The sequence below is a fragment of the Pararge aegeria genome, chromosome 2 (assembly GCF_905163445.1).
Source record: "Pararge aegeria chromosome 2, ilParAegt1.1, whole genome shotgun sequence".
Classification (NCBI taxonomy): Eukaryota; Metazoa; Arthropoda; class Insecta; order Lepidoptera; family Nymphalidae; genus Pararge; species Pararge aegeria.
In genome coordinates, this window is record NC_053181.1 from 1,294,406 (window position 1) to 1,309,774 (window position 15,369).

Sequence of the window (15,369 nt, forward strand, 5' to 3'; positions counted from 1 at the left end):
GTTGTAAGAATGGTGGTGTTTGGGTGTGGCGCTATATTTAGCTGCCGGGCTGATTAAAATAAGTTTGAATGCGGCTGCCGATGACCTCTAAAAGGAGGTTCCACATTCGATTCCCATGTGTTTCATAGTTATTGCTTTATGATTACAATCGTCATCACAGAAGTGTCCAAGAGACACAGATCTACAGACAGTCTACCAATAGGAATTTTACTTCGTTCTTTAATATGTTATGTTTAATATGTACTATGTTTTATGTTTATTTTATGTTAATTTAGTTTAAAATCCTAATATATCACTAATGTTTTTTGTACCACCTATTAATTTCGTATAGCATTTTCTTGTTTGACTTTGGTTGCCTGGAAGAGATCGCTATTTAGCGATAAGGCCGCCAAATTGTACGTTCTACCTTATTGTGCTGTTGTATTTGTATCTCTGTGAATTTTCTCTGTGGTGAACAATAAAAGTGTATTCCCTCATTCATTCATTCATTCCGTAACGTGTTTTTTAATTTTATTTTTATTATGTATAGACTTTAGGTTTTGGCATGGATGAAGCAGTCGCAAACACGTCTGTGAGCACACAGGGTCCCCCTGAAAACCAGCGCTGCAGCTCGCTGCGGCTTCGTGCTGAGGCGGAAGGAACCCTATTTGTCCACATGCTTTCTGTTAGATATATTTTTGAATACAATTGTAAGAGATTTTGTGGGCAAATATAAATTTCATTTCAAATATTTCAAATACACTCCACACCAAACAGATCTTCCGCAATGTACTCTCTACGCACGAAACCGGAGCATGGTCAGAGATGTTAGTGAACGGGTAGTAGAGCCGTGCTCTGTAGTATAAATAGACTAACGCACACAATGAGAAGGGGTTGAGGCCGTAATCCACCAGAGAAAATTACGTAGAACTCTAAGGCATGCAGTAAATTATACGAGAATTATTTCCACGTTGACATAATAATGGGTCCACCTGCTAAAGCACGAGAACATGGAATAGTAGAAGTTTAACCCCGTTTATTAATAAACATATATATTATTTAGATATATTTCCACTTAAATTTCTTCTTCCATAAATTAGTGACATCTGCATATCGTCTGCACTCTGCGAAAGGTGCAGAAGTCATTTGTGGGACTGAGTATACGCTTTTATAATATGAATTCCTAAGGTTATTTTGGACCTACCAATGCATAAGTTTTTATTTATTTATTGCGTCTACCAGCGATTTTACATAAATGAAAATAATATTATTTATCATATATACGTAACACAGAGTATGCAAAACCATTTAAAGGTAAACACTACATGCTAATTTCGCTTATGAACTAACAATTTTCAAAGAGAATCAATAAAAACAACAACAAAAGGCGAAACAGTTACAAAAGGAAAAAACAAAATTATTATAAAAAAGAAGTTATGATTAAAATTAAAATTAGAACTAAATTAACTACTCTACATACTAAAGAGATTAATTATAAAAAATAAAGAATGATTAAGATACTATTAAACTCGGGAAATAAGTTTAAAGAATGTGTTAAAACACATTTATTACAGCGAGGTTATTATACAATCGATGAATTTCTTAATGACAAGAAATTAATAATTTGTTGTTAGTAAATTGTTGTTATTGGAAAAGAGCAACTGCTGAGTTTATTGTCGGCTTCTTCTCGGTAGAATCTGCCTTCAGAAGCGGTGATAGAGTCACTACACACAACAGACTTGACGTTTCAAAAGTGCTTATATTAGGCCTACTTGAAGTAAATGAATTTTGAATTATGAATTTTTGTATTTTTTTAATCTTGTGCGCCAGTGCTCTGAGTGTTGATAAAGCTGTGGGAGAAGATACATTTTTATCCTTTCTCCGGGGATATAATTGTCTCCTGGCCATGGAGTTAGTATTACTCTCCTGCTCTAGCCATGCTGGAGAGCACTACTAAGATTGCGCATAAATTGATTATTCAAAATGGTCGTAAGAGGAAAGATTTCAATCGCAATTGATAAGGTAATCTTCCACGTCACTATGCTTGTTAGGTCCACACTGTATAATTGAGCGTGCAATGTGAAATGCGATTTACATGTAAATCCGACGAGTACAATGTTCCGCGAAACACGTAATGATTTTGCGTATGCACCGCGTCATTCGAGCTATGCAGGAATATATTAAAATAACTTATTTTAAATCTTACCGCTCTGCTAACGATCTTGTTTTTTATCATCATCATATTAAATCAAATCAAATCAAATATACTTTATGAAAATTAAGCTTAATTTGCTAAACTCCGCGGAAAGCAGGAGAATCTTTATGGTCAAACAGATCTTCGATTCGAGATGCTACGCACGCAGGAGATGAGGAGAGAGGGAGAGGTTTAATTTACAATGAATAATTGTTAATATTGTTAGTTTCTTAACATAACTAAACAATCTGTTTGGTGTGGAGTATAAGGATTGAAGAAATTATAAATCACACCATACAGATTCATTTGCTTTTTTAGGAGTATGTATACCTACTCCTCGAAAAGCAGGAGGCAAATTAAGCTTAATTCCGCAAAGTGTTTCTATCCAACAAATAAGTATACTATATTGTACACCAAATACAAAGCAATAAACAAACACAATTGAAATAAAGAAAGAAAAGGTACAATATCAACCCATTACCGGCCCACTACCGGACACGGGTCTCCTCCCACAAAGAGGTTAGGTTGATATTATATCACTCACGAGTGTATAAACAATACACTCATGTCTGACGACACAAGTGCAATATTATCAGTTATGTAAGAGTCATACCTAAAAGATCTAAATCAGCTCTAAATCAGACAGGATTTATTAATCGTTAGGCCGTAGTCCACCACGCTGGCCCAGTGCGGATGGGTGGATTTCACACGCCTTTAAGAACTCTTAGGCATGCAGGTTTCCTCACCGTTAAAGCAAGTGACATTTTATGATGATAAGTTTCATTTTACAAAATTCGAATAGGTAATCAATAGTTCCTAAATTAGTGTGTTTAACCACACAAACACGTCTTATATAGCATATATTCAAAATATCTACCTATTAATAAAATAAAATGAAAAAATGAGAAAATCGAATTAATAGTTTGGTGTTTAAGAAGCGTCCTACATCGAGGGTAAACAGCGCGGAGCGACTGTATCAATTTAATTAATGTAGTGGTTTCATGCAGAATAATAAAATATTCGAATAAGTATTTCTGCTTTCAAATTTCATGTAGAAATTAATATTTATCACTATTGTACTAGTAAACTTCAATTATTTTAAATATTTCATAAATTACTGGAAAACAGATAGATTGAATGATTGATGTTCAACTATAAACAAATAATTGTTTATAAGTTAGTATTCCATCAAGACAAACAATGATAAAATTATTATGGCATAACATCAATAATTCTAGTATAATACCCGTCATAACTTATACCAGTGTTCACTAATGACGATCAAGGCAATTTATAAGCATACATTTACTTTTCTGAAATCGATTTTCGCCAGGCAACTCATATAACCTAACTTGTCTTTGGTTTTAATAATAATTATAATTATTTATTTTTGAATATAGGTACATTGAGATTTTATAATATTTAAAAAAATTCAGTACATTCTTCCAGCCGGTGTAAGAATATTTCAGATCATAAATGTTACAGTATTGAGATTAATTTAAAAAGTACTTAAATATGTATTCAAATTCAATAGATTTATAAGTTAATGTCATTATTTATTTTTTAAATAAATTCATTAAATGGGTAGATTAAGTAAACAGATTAATATTAACAAAAAGATTATAGTACAAATTAACGAAAAATAATAACAATAATAATATCATTAAAAATAATAAATTCGAAATTAACTGTTATTAGGTTTTTTTGTTTTAGAAATAATATTTGAAAAAACGAAATTTATATTTTTAGCATCTGTCAAGTGCCAGTTTACGAGTAAAACTTAACGATCCGCCTAACTTCGTTAGACATCACATAAGAGTTCGTGAAAAGTTGGGTTTCTCTAGGAATCACTTAAATCACTAGCTGCCGATTAAGGCGATTCCTAAGTTTAGTGAAACCGGGCATTAGTCTGTTTAGGTATAGCTCCATTGTTAACGCGCTTGTGGTTGTAGGTACGCAACGGAGCGCCTTATCACTTGCGAGCACGTGCGAGTTACACGTGATGTGATAAGAGGTTACTTCCAGAAACATCTATACGTGATATACTTACTAATGAATAAAATTAAACTTCAATAAATAACTATATATAATATTCATCTTCATCATTACAACCGATTGACGTCCAATGCTGGACATAGGTATTTAAATAAATGAATAAATATACTACGGCAATGCACACATCGCCATCTAGTCCCAAAGTAAGCGTAGCTTGTGTTATGGGTACTACGATGACTGTTGCATATTTTTATGAATAACATACATAAATACTTATAATATACAGATAAAACAGAAACAACCAAACTCTTCAGCTTTAATTACTTATAAAATGTATAAGTAGTCTAGTAGGCTAGGCTTTTCACTAACAGATTGACAAAAGCTAATAACGGAAATTCCAACTAAAATCCAGTAAAAATCCCAAACATGATTACAAAGTTAACAAATAACCTTGTAATTACGTTGATAATAATAATATTATGATAACACAAACATGCTCTGTGATTGATTGCTTCACAGGCACGCTATTACAGCAAGATCCGTACTTTTGCCGTTACATACTAAACGGTAACGGGGCCAGTGTAGCCATCGTCATCATCAATTTATAAGGAGTTTGTAATTGATTATAAAGATTTTTATATTTCTATCATTTATTCTTTTTCATTATTTTTTTTTATAAATTCTTAACAATGCTTAAAAATAAGATAAAAAACACTATTAAAAATTTATAAGAAAAACATCCACCCTTCGCTTGTGGGGCTTTTGAATGCCCAAGCAACCGGCGGTCAGGGCTCCATAGTGAGGAAAATCCTCACAATACGCGCCGTTTCAAGGACTACTGCCCTCTGCATCCGACCCTTGATCCAACAACCAAGCGAAAGCTTCTTAAGATGTTGGTCGAAGCTTTTCGCGAGAAGACCATTGACTGAAACGACGATCAGAAAAATAACGGTCGACTCAACATTCCACATGGCGGTAATCTCGTGAGCAAGGTCCAAGTATTTAGTTACTTTTTCCATTTCAGCTTTCACCAGATTATCGTCATGTGGAATAGTAATGTCAACAATTATTGCACGGCGCACTGATCTACTAGCACTATGTGAGGTTTATTAGCTGTAATATACCTAAGATCTTTATTATTATTATAATTTATTGATCTATATATTTTTTTAACATAGGTAGGTACTCGTGAGGGATTGTCCCCATCCATCGCCTGGAAGTCCTAGCTAATAAAACAAAGGCAATTGATTGTAATGCCGCCATCGCAACGCGCCGCTTACACCCGTTACAGGGTGCTTCTTAAACACCATTAGAGCTTTTTGTGACAGAGCACGTCCGGGGAAGTACTATCGCCATATATATTTCTGCCGCTAAGTAGCATTGTTTCAATGCTGTGTTGCGGTCCGAAGAGTATGATTGCCATTTGCCAGTGTTATTACAGACATATGAGGCTTAACACCTACGCCTCAGGTTAGCCTACGCCCTATTACAGGACGCGTTTGGAACCCTCGTAGCTTTAGTTGTAAGTTTACGAATATGGTTATCGCAGTCATCTCACAACCTTGTAGTTATCATGTAATGTACGCATCAAAACTGCCACCTATGTGCCTACTTGAATAAAGATATTTTTGACTTTTGTTACAGTAATATTACAAAGTGAATTATAAATTAAAGTGGAAGTAAATACGACTGCTATATCGCTGCACCTCAGTCCTACATGGACTCGAACGATGCAAAGATACCTCCCGGTGTCTTAGCCGTTTATCACTGTAGACTTTGACTTTAGTTGATGGACACAGGGCGGCGCGATGCAGGACGTGCTTCTGCCAAGGTCTGGGAAGTTTTGCTTTGTTTATAGTCGATGGTTTTCCATGTTTTTGTATCTCACTTGATGTAGATATTAATCAATATCGCTAGATATGACTAGATAGAAAAATACATACCTACGCCGAATTGATAACCAAGTATTTTTGGAGGTCGGTTGAAATATGTTTTACCAACCAACTGTAGAGGTGTTCTCAATAAGTCAGGGTCGTAGATAACACACTAATTCGTTCGCACATCAGCGTCGTAATACACGTGTCTTGGAAGCTCACGTGTATTGGTTTTTTGTCAGTGTCATCCCGTGTTGCCAGCTGTCATTAAGTTCCCGTTTTAATGGGAAATTTTCTGAGAATGCAATTCCGAATAAAAAAAGAATAAAATATAGTCGTATATTTAATTCGGATGCACCTTTTGAAAGCGATCATATCGTTAAAAGTGATGCAGTGTATGAGGGAATGACTGAAGAGGATATGGCAGTTATAAACTCATATCCCTATATAAATATAAATAAAATATATATATATATATATATATATATATATTTTATTTATATTTATATATTTGTATAATTTTTAAATCTTATTTATTGCACCACCTACCTCTTTTCTACGTTTTTTCCTTTTACGCCATTGGTTGCCTGGAAGAAATCGCTATGTAGCGATAAGGCCACCAAATTGTACTCTCTTGATTGTATTTATATCTTTGTAACTACTTTTTGTTTCTTTGGTGTACAATAAAAGTGTATTCATTCATTCATTCATCCCTTATAACTGATTCTCGAATAGCTCCTAATAGAATTAGAATCAAAGAAGGTAATTTTACGGGAAAATTACTTATTAGTAAAAAAAAATATTACATTTATAGTTAGTTATCAATAAAGTAGGTTACCATTTCCCTTGTAAATTGCGTTCCAATTCACGGTACAGCATCAAAACGGATATACGATCTCAGGAAAGCACAGGTGTGCATATGTAAGCTTATTCAAATAATTATAAGGAACTTATCCTTTTTAATATGCTTGGAAGCATCCGGCTCCGCTTGCATCCCTCACAAGATAGAAAAATTAATGTTAAAATGTAAAATGTAAATTGTTGATGATGAAAAAGAGCAACTGCTGTGTTTTTTGCCAGCATCTGCGAAAAAACAGAATTTTGAATTTTCAATAATGAGAATCTTCAAAAGAGTAGTCTTTTACGGGCAAAGGGTAATTTAAAATGTCTCCTGGCAACACAGCGCAGCCGTTCACAACGGGTTTGTCGGTCAAATACCAGTTCGCAGTCGGCGAAGCACGGTTTACCGCAGAATTTCTCGAAGGAACTCCGGACTAAATGTTCAACGTCGATGTACTGCTTGCTTAGCGCTCGTTCGAGAAACTTCGCTGTGTATCCGTCCGTCCTATGTGTTATATCTTTGATACCGCTCTTCACAAAAGAATAGAAATATATTATAATAATATAAATAAGCAACCTAGCGGTCCCCCGCGACTTGATCCTCTCATCTAAATAGATAGATATAATATCCGATTTTTTTTAGATTTAAAAGAAAGAGACGAAATTATAAACAGAAACAATTTCATGATATAATATTTTGGCGTTTAAGCATCGCACGCCTCGGAAACCAAAAGGATTTTTTTTTTCCGTTTTTATGACACTTTGGATTCATGTTTGGTCCCCGACGCAAAAACGACGGAGTGTTATAAGTTTGACGTGTCTGTGTCTGTCTTCTGCGGCTTACCGATTTTAATTTTGTCTTTTTATTTGAAAGGTGAACATTGGTTATTAATGAAATATAATTTTAATTGTTTCTTGATATCTATCTATTAACTAATTAATAATTATTAGGATAGTTGTAAAATCCTAATCAATTTAATAAAATATCTGGCAAATATGAATTTATAGTTATCAAAAGTTTGGTTATTTACCCACTTTATAAAATTACTGTAACATTTCATCCTGACTAAAGATTGCGACCCCGCAAATGTACCTAGGCCTAATCAAGGAGCTAAAGCTGTGAGTCTACCACCGATTCGGAATGCTGATTGTACTGAGAAGAACCGGCAAGAAACTCAGTACCTACTTGCTCTTTTTAGATAACAAACGTACATATTTTAACAGGTTAGTGAATATTACACGGCTAACAATGTAGATGGTCACGTAGACTTTCTCGTACATGGGTCACACAGACACATAGCTGACACGGTATATTAATAGCAGGATCACCACTTTTGCCAAAAGCTTGGTGAACAATCGTTAAAGATGGCCACAGTCAGTGGCGTGCACTTCATACATGCACAAAAGCACTGCATACCCTAAAATTTAAATATAGCCCTTATAAGAGGAGGATTTTTCCATTGTATGCAATTTTCCTGTTGTTTGCATACCCTGGTAAGAAACCCAGTGCACGCCACTGGCCACAGTCTGAAAAACAATAGTCACTAAGAAAAATCGTCATTTCAGCTGACACTTAAATCGAGCGAGTTCACCACGTGGGCTAGACTTTTGTATCGCACCACTTCTGACTGTTAAAAGACTAAGACACCTCCCGGAGGTATCTTTGCATCGTTCGAGTACATGTGTATCGATAATTCAGTCGTATTTATATCAAAATACCCACTAGCACCACGTCATGAAAATTCGTTGTTAATCAAATATAATTTAAATTGTTTCTCGAGAACTATTTATTAAATAAATAATAATTATTGGCACATTTGTAAAAATACTAATATATTGCCAATATGAATTTATTGTTATCAAAAGTTTAATTATTTACCCACTTTATAAATTTACTGTAACAATTTTTAAAGAGTAAAAGCCGGTAACGTTAAATATCAGCGTCAGAGATAAATTTCATGGGAAGTGAAAGTAAGTCAGTATGACACGGTAGGTACCTACGTACTCTAGAATGTAAAATGTCAGCGCCTACGTCCCGATTACCGGAAAGAGATGAGTTCACTTCGCACAGAATCCTACTATAACGGCCGATTGGCGCAGTGGGCAGCGACCCCGCTTCTGAGCTCAAGGCTGTGGATTCGATTCCCACAACTGGAAAATGTGTGTTTGTTTAGCTTTATTGCACATACACATTAAATACACGGTAAACACATATACAGAAGAAACTTAGAAAAGAAAATAGGGCGTGCAAATGCGGTCTTTTCAGTAAAGCGATCTCTTCCAGGGCACCTTTGTGTGTACAGAACATGAATGTTTTTCAGTGGCTGTATGTTTATATGTATATTATAAGTATTTATGTATATTATTCAAAAAAATATTCATCAGTCATCTTAGTACCTAATACCTTTAACATAAACTACGCTTACTTTGGGGCTAGACAGCGATTTGTTTACTGTCGTAGTATATTTATTCTCGTAGTGTATATATCCATACTAGATGTGCCCTGCGGCTTCGCTCGCGTAATTTTGGGAGGCGGCGATGGCTACATAATCTACACCTATAGTCATATATGACATTTTTAGTTTTTTCACAAACATTTTTTTATCTTACGTAATTTTTTTTCAATGAAAGTATACTATATCATTTCTAATACATAAAAGAATATGTATAAAAAGTTTCATGTAGATCAGTTCAGTAGTTTTCGCGTGAAAGCGTAACAAACAAACTTACATTCAGATTTATAATATTAGTAGGGATGTCCGTATATGTGAAACCGCCCTTTTTCTAAGTTAATATTATTCTGCTAAACATAATGGCCTCTACTGATGAAGATTTAAATATACTTCAACGCAATAAAAGGTGCAGGGTACAGACTTACGTAACATGACAAACCTAGCAGGGCTAGCACAGACAGGAGACAAAAATTATATCCCCGGTTATATACGGAAAGGGGATATAATTAAAATGTCCACTTCCTAAAGCCCGAGAACATGGAACAAGGGAAGTTTACCCCTGTTTATTATTACACATATGCTATTTGGATATTATTAGACCTCTTGTAAGTTGTAACATCATTTTGGGAAAGGATTAGGAAGTCTAACAACAGAATACTTAGAGTCGTCGGTCGTCGGTCGTCGGTCTATTGGCTATCTGTTCATCGAGACTGAAACAAAAAATAAACTAAGAACCTATGACATCTGAAATAAGTTTATTAACCATTTCAGTTAGATGTAAGTTTTAATGTACACATTTAACTATAGATTTATATGTATGTAAAAGCTGATATATGGGTTTATATGCCTCTAATAAAAAACTTTATTATTATATTATTACCACTTGTGTGCCAGTGCTCTGAGAGTTGATAAAGCTTTGGGAGAAGTTACATTTTTATCCTGTCCCCGGGAGAATATTGTCTCCTGCCCATGCTAGCTGTGCTTATTTTGCGACACAATGCACATAAAGGGCCCCATTCACAGGTAATCCTTTGCAACGATCCATTGCACGCAGATCTGAGCGATATCGATAGCTATGACGAGACTTCTTAAATAAAGAAAGAGAGTAAGAAAAGTTTTGTACATTGCGCCACACTTTACAATGTGATAAGCGACTAAGACACCGGGAGGTTTCTTTGCATCGTTAAAGTCCGTATAATGCAGTGGTATTTATATCAAAATACCCACCAACTCAATGTCATGAACATTGGTTATTAATCAAATATATTTTTAATTATTTCTTGAAACTATTTAATAATTAAACAGGAAACATTGGCACATTTGTTAAAATGCTATAAGATATCTGGCACATATCAAATTATACTTATCAAAAATGTAATTATTTATCCACTTTATAAAATTACTGTAACACTACATTTAAAAACTTACCGGGTCCCAGTTTGACTGCGGGACTCCAAAAACTAAAGTTTCAGGAAGACTGTACAACCAGTTCTTTTTCCAATTGGGTTACAATCTGACTAACGCTGAGGTTACTGCCCTGGTCTAGATTAGATACCTACTGGGAGCGGATTAGCGTTTAGTACGTAGATAAATTTCTTCTGTTTACTTACCTATTTGTTCTAGTAACTTCCTGCCAATTTGGAAACTTTTTGCAGGACTTCACAATCTCTGTACCTACTTAATTGAAAGTCTTTATGGCAGCTACATTGATTTAGGGAGAAATCCTCATATATCCATAAGGATGTCCCTGACGTCTAACGTTTACACCCCAGTGCTGAATATGCTTAAGTTCCTTCATCTTCAATAAATAAATAAATAATTTATATACTAAGACAACGCACACATCGCCATCTAGCCCCAAAGTAAGTGTAGCTTGTGTTATGGGTACTGAGATGTCTGATGAATTTTTTTATGAATAACATACATAAATACTTATAACATAGGTACATATAAACACCCAGACACTGAAAAACATTCATGCTCATCACGCAAACATTTTTCAGCTGTGGGAATCGAACCCACGGCCTTTGACTAAGAAAGCAGGGTTGCTGCACACTGCGCCAATCGGACGTCTAATAGCCTGTAACAGTCCACTGCCGGACTAAATGCCTCACCCAACAGGAGGATTGGCCCATAATCCCAACGCTGGGCAGACAGGTTGGTGATCGCAGGAGATGGTAGTAGTAGTACAGAGGACGCTACTGCCCGCTCTCCGTAATATTCTCTCAATCGCCTCCAGTGGTGTGCACAGGAATTTGAACCAGGGTAAGCATAAACAAGTAAATTGACATAAAATGGCAAAATGCTTTTACGTTGTCAGTTATACGAAAATGTTAAGGTAGGCAGCGCTTTTGTACATGTATGAAGTGCACGCCACTGGTCGCCTCGTACGACAACCTTGGGCAGAGTAGACGTGGTAACAGTGGCGTGCATAGAGGGTATGCACAGGGTATGCAAATAATATCAAGAACTAATATGAATAATTTATTTTCAAAGTAATTAGAGATTACAATAATGTAGCGCAAAGTAACAAAATTTTACCTAGGTATAAAATTAATTACTTATTATTACTTGGCATGCGCTGAGGAAATTATTGATGATAAATAAAAATTATGTTTTAATTACATGATTAAAGTACCTAGGTACTGATTATTACCTATATAAGTCCGCGAGGGAATATAATATCTAACTACATAAAATAGCAGCTTTCATAATGACAGTTTTGAGGGCCGATTGACGCAGTGGGCAGCGACCCTGCTTTCTGAGTCAAAGGCCGTGGGTTCGATTCCCACAACTGGAAAATGTTTGTGTGATAAATGTATTTTATAACTATTTATGTAAATGGGGCTAGATGGCGACGTGTGTATTGTAGTAGTATATTTATTTCGTGTTCTAAAATTTTATTAGATCACCTGTAGAAACAAAAGTGGGTTCTTATTGAAATAAATAGTTTTATCATAAGTGTAATATGTATAGTAGGAAATACTTATTAATTTATTCCAATCGGACAATAATTATTGTAGAAGTTATCACGAATTCTTTTAAAGTTATTTTTAGAGATACATCATATTCATACATTTAATTGACAAAGTTATTTTCTAAAAACTACTTCCATTAATTTTTACCACGACCTGCATACACAACTTAAAATATGCTTTGAAATCAAAATCAAACCGGCGAAGTCTGTTATAAAGTCATCTAAGAAAGCTTTAATACATAAATTACAGATAAAATAAAAATGTCAAAGTTCTAATAATCAGGAAATCAATAATTATAATCGGCGGGCGCGTGGAGGCGGATGCGGGGCGCGGGGAGGCGCCGCAGATATTTTCGCTCGTGACGTCTTGCGCGCTTCAATGTCCCACACCATAGAGTGGCCACGGGAAAGGCGATCCATTGCGATGCAAGATATAAGATATAAGCACAGCACAGAAAATTTTCACCACAGAATATAGACATAGAGTGAAAATATCCTGCTCTAAGAGAAATAATTTAAAAAATTGTAGGGTAGCCCGAACTTTTCTGCATGTCTGAAGTGCACGCCACTGGTCATAAAACCTAATTTAGGCTTTAATGCTACGGGCATACTTCTTCAAAAATAGCGAATTATAATTTATTTAAAAGTTAAAATTAAAAACAAACTTTAGTTTATTTTACTATGAGCATACCTACCAGGCTAGGCAGTGCAATGTTTACCTGAGATCTAAATTTTCAGAGAAATGCGAAATTGTCATTAAAAAATTACGAAATTACAACCATAACATCAGCTGTTTGAAGTGTGTACCTTTAAGGTCATATGGGGATAACTATGCCAGCACGTGTAAATTTTTTAAGCCTTTTTTAAAAGAGTGGCGCCACGCTACTTTCGTGGCTAAAGCAGTGCGGCCCCGCTGCTCCAGGCCGCGCCAAGGTCCGCTCCCGTGCCAGCGCGGATGACGCCACTCATTCCTCTCAGCTGTTTACACAGCTACGAGAGCGCCATTACGTGTCCCCGGCACTCGTATTAACAACCGCTTAAGTGCTTTGCACTTGGACTGAAACCTGCGAACGAAAATAACAATACGGAAATCCAACGACTGGTACAAAGACGTAAACAGCGAACCGTTTTGGAAGTTTTTCTTCTTTTGGCGCGTTAGGGAAATATTATGAGTAAATTTTTATGCGCACACCGTCAAAAAAACCAACATCCTGAAGTTAGCTATAGTCAACATTTAAGTTTTAAAAAAAGTTTTTTCGGTGATTTAATTGATTCAAGTCTACAAAAAATCTCAAATTTTAATGTTGAGTAAAATTTGGTTGTCTGATTGGGCGATATTTAGGTAATGCATTATAATAAAACTTTCAATGTATAAAATACCTTTTTTTTCTGTTGTTAGTGACGTTTTTTCTACAAACGTAGAATAAGGCGATTATTATTATTTTATCATTTATGGATTTTCATTTTTTTTTTTAAACTGCCTTCTATATCCGACCCTTGATCCAACAACCAAGCGAAAGCTTCTTATGATGTTGGCCGAAGCTTTTCGCGAGAAGGTCATTGACTGAAACGACGATCAGAACAATAACGGTCGACTCAACATTCCACATGGCTTTAATCTCGTGAGCAAGGTCCAAGTATTTAAATACTTTTCCTTTTCAGCTTTCACCAGATTATCGTCATGTGGAATAGTAATGTCATCAATTATTGCACGGCGCACTGATCGATCGACTAGCACTGTATCAGGTTTCATAGCTGTAATATACCTGTCAGTGATAATCGTTCGATCCCAGTAGAGCAATGCACTGCTATTTACAATAACTGACGCCGGGTCGTACCTATAGTAAGGCATCTCAAAATCGATAAGGCCAAAGATTACTTGATGCAAGTATTCGCCGTAAGGACTTTTTATATTGTTACGCCAAGTATAACTTCTAACGCGTGCAATTAAGTACACACAAGTTTATTCTATAATCAACAGACCAATGATGTTAAGTGAAAACTATCGCCTATGTATAGGCGTAGGCGTAAGGCATTATGTCACGCCCTTCACACCAGAACACAGCGATGCAGCTTCACGGCAGAGATAAGTATGGCGGTAATAATTCCCCGGTCGAGCACAAAAAGCTCTACTACTACTACTGCTTCTACTACTAAATACAGTAGGTACACTACTACATTTAGCACATAGGCTAAGTTTTGTGTTGTCAATTTAATATTTTTCAAGCAGAAAGAAATATTCGAATAGGTACTCAATTTGATCAGCTGCTTAAAAATTTCTAAACTCAGAAATTGAGACAAAAGATTTTTTATGACGTGAAGTACTTTAAATTCAAATTCAACATTTCTTTATTCATGTAGGCCTATCACAGGCACTTATGAAGCGTTCATACATATTTGTTTACATAATTGTAAGGGGATGGTGATAACTTCGTTCGCCGACTTAAATCTAAAGCTACGAGGGTTCCAAACGCGCCTTTGGTCTAAGAAGAGCCCACAACAAACTTGGCCACAATTAACGTGTGCTGGCAGCCTATTGATAAAATATATTGTCAATAATATTGACTGTGTGCGGGCAGCCATGAAGCCCTAGTATAGTTGTATGTCGTGTGAGCACTAGACACAGTAAATATATCACGCACGCATCGACGAAGCCCCAAAGCTATTATCGCAGGATTTAATCGGGGGTACATACTAGCTTTTGGAACCTCTTCGGTGCGTGCATCTGTGTTAGTGTGCTGTTTCGAACGTGTGTTCGTAGTTTCCTAACTGCTTGAATATACCTACTTACTGTAGGTAGTTAAAAACACATAAATCAACATACAAACTTCTCTATAATAAAGGAACTGGTGTAAGGCCGGCCATACACGGACCACTCACTCTTTTCAGTTATTGTCAAAGCAGCTGCCACACCTATAAAGTACTGCAACAGTTGCTGCTCAATACATATAATAAAGATTACTGTGGCTCAATAAGTCACAAATTCAATTATTGGAAAAACGAAAATGCAGGCATTGTGGTAAAAACTATCCAAGTAAGCGTGGGCGGAGGTAAACT